The 2,736-nt window shown below is 38.7% G+C and overlaps 1 pseudogene; it reads right to left on the reverse strand.

Moving 5' to 3' along the window:
- Positions 1-425: 425 nt before the first annotated feature.
- On the reverse strand, positions 426-1,952 carry LOC149200641 (phospholipase A(1) DAD1, chloroplastic pseudogene; annotated as a pseudogene).
- Positions 1,953-2,736: the final 784 nt, after the last annotated feature.

Genomic DNA, 2,736 nt, shown 5'->3' on the forward strand with positions numbered 1-2,736 from the left:
TGATGAACCAGTATTATCTATATAGAAAGGTTTGTATATTTGAAATAAGAAATTTTAAATTATTTTTCATTTTGAGATGAAAAAAAAAAAATTTTAACTTATAAATATTAAATAATAAAAATAAAATTAATTATTTAAAAACATTTTAACTTATCATTATTAAATAATAAAAATAAAACTAACTATTTAAATTTTAATGTGACCCCTGCCTTCAAGTTTAATCCTGATCAGAGAAATGGAGGATTAGTGAGGACCACCATTAGCACTAGAAAGCCAAATTTGATTTGCACGCCACTATGTTCCAGACTCAATTTCAGAGGTAAAGACTCAAAAGGGGGACACCATTCGGGCCCCAAAGTCCCAATTCATATTATATTTCGAAGGTTGCTGTACAAGTCACTGAGCCCTTTGTAGACAGAAGGAACTTAAAGCGGATATAACGCAGGGCCATGATTGAAATTGGAACCGATATCGTTATCATAATGAGTTGACAAATTGTGCCAATTAGCAGGCACCCTAAGTTCATCTTTCAGTAAATTACAGGTTTTATTAACAAGAGCATAATCCCGCTTTGCGTTGGGTCTAAACGGAACTCCAGAGCTTTGAAAGCCATCGACCAGGTGCAGATGGGCTTCGAGATTGTGACAGCAACTCACACCAGCATTCTCTTTCAGATATGGAGAATCCAAGTGATTGATTCTCAGTTCAGCACCGACATGAGTAAATGACATCCTCTGCATTGCTTCCGCCAATGCTCTTGAATTTAATATTTCATGGCACTTCTTATGTAGCCATTCATTCATAAAAATGCCTGGCATTTGAGGGATCCAATCATGGGTATTGACTATTCTCAACGTTTTCACTCCGACCTCCTCAAGCCTCTGCTTGAAATCATGGTTTCCAACTCTTGGTCCCCCAAAAGAGAACACTGCAACTGGTGTACTATTTGAGTTTGATGCCAAGTTTTCTCCAATCTGGTATGCACTCAAGAGCGCCAAAGCTGCTCCTAGACTGTGACCTGTAATGGTAATACTCAACTCCTCGCCCTCGTATAATTTTAGCAGTCTCTGTACCTCTTCCAGAACCTGCTCAGATGCGCTCTTCATGCTATTATTATGATCATCACCATGGCTGTTGCCCTTAGAAGTATACAGACTTAAAAATCCATTTTCCACCTTCGGATTAAGATAAGAGTGACCAATATTATGAGAGAGCTTAATTGGTTTCAAATCTGTCTTAAGATTTTCAGCCCATTCAAGCGGAGTCATGGTGCCTCTCCATGCAATAACTATATCTCTCCGACCTAATCTTTTGATCTCTTGCAAGTTATCACTCACAGCAACAAATCCCATCCAGTTAGATTGCTGGCATTTTAGGGTATCATTAGATAGCTTCGAAAGCCAATTGGGAACCTGGACATCGGGAGTTGCATGGAGATATTTGGTCACCCTGTAGCCAGTGTTCCTCAACCCCACTCTTTCAAAAAATGAATTAACTTCACCACATGGGATGCAGCAGCCACCATAAGAACTCGACTGGGGATCAGAGTTAAAAGCATCATAAGTTGCCTGCGCAAATTCTCCATACTTCACAATCTCTCTTCTTAGGTTTTCATCAAGCGGATCCAGCAGGTTTCTCCAGTTGTTAGCACCATGATATTCCCTCCATTTACCTGCCAGACTCTGCTTAGGAGAATGATTGGGTCTCCGCAGCTTGCTCATCCAATCACCATAGTTCCACGAATTGCGTATGTCGTTGGATTTGCTCTGATTTGAAAGCGGGGAATCTAATATTGTGTTCCTGTTAGGACTTCTAGGACTGGAACCTATGAATGTGGCTGCTAAGCCCCTGTCAATTAGGGATGTGATTTCCAGTCGTTTAGACCAAACTAATCTCTTTTGTGAAGGTTTCTTCGCCAGATTTAGAGTGGATGGAGAGCCTATGGGAGTCATGCAGTTTGATATATTCTTGAGGCCTGTAGTGGAGTTGTGTTTTATGGCTGGTAAGGAAGATAAGGTAGCCTGTTTTAAAGAGCCCAGGAGTTCCATATTCTGTGAAAGAAGTGATGGTGAAAGAATTGAAAATTAGTCGCTCTTTCAGGGATTGGAATGAGCTGTGAAATTAGGGCAGCGATGCCGCTGACTATATATTCGCAGATCGTGTTGTAACAGTAACCGTTTACTCGTTTCTAATTCATTCGCGTGAGGATTCATTTCGCTTTTGAAAACTCGGTACAGGAAATAAAGTACCACACGGTGCGGACCACACGGTGCGGACCACACGATTGCTTGATACTTGTAAATATACATTTGAGAGGAAGCCTATGTACTCCACATATGTTTCATCAGCTCGATTATTCGCTGACAATCACCTCCACTACCGTGGCAAACACTTTGCCATACAATGGAAGTGCCGACCTTATTTGCGTGGTCAAATCTAAATGCATTTTATCATGTGTGTCATTCATTTTCATTTTTGTTAGTTGCGTGTACAAATCTAAATGCATTTTTTCCATTAAATGGTCGGTTTGAAAAATGCATTTTTTTTCCATTAAATGCTCGGTTTGAAAATATAAAATATTAACAATGGGAATTTAAATTGTTTGAAAGGCAACTTAAAAAGTATTTTTTTGAAAAGTAACTTAAAAAGTATTTTAAATGTTTCTGTATTGACAGAAATAAGCAATTAACTTTTTTGAAAAGTAACTTAAAAAGTATTTTAAATGTTTTTGTATTG

This window comes from Pinus tabuliformis, chromosome 2_1, assembly GCF_031772625.1.
Source record: "Pinus tabuliformis cultivar Carrire ecotype Pingquan chromosome 2_1, CPIR1, whole genome shotgun sequence".
Lineage (NCBI taxonomy): Eukaryota > Viridiplantae > Streptophyta > Pinopsida > Pinales > Pinaceae > Pinus > Pinus tabuliformis.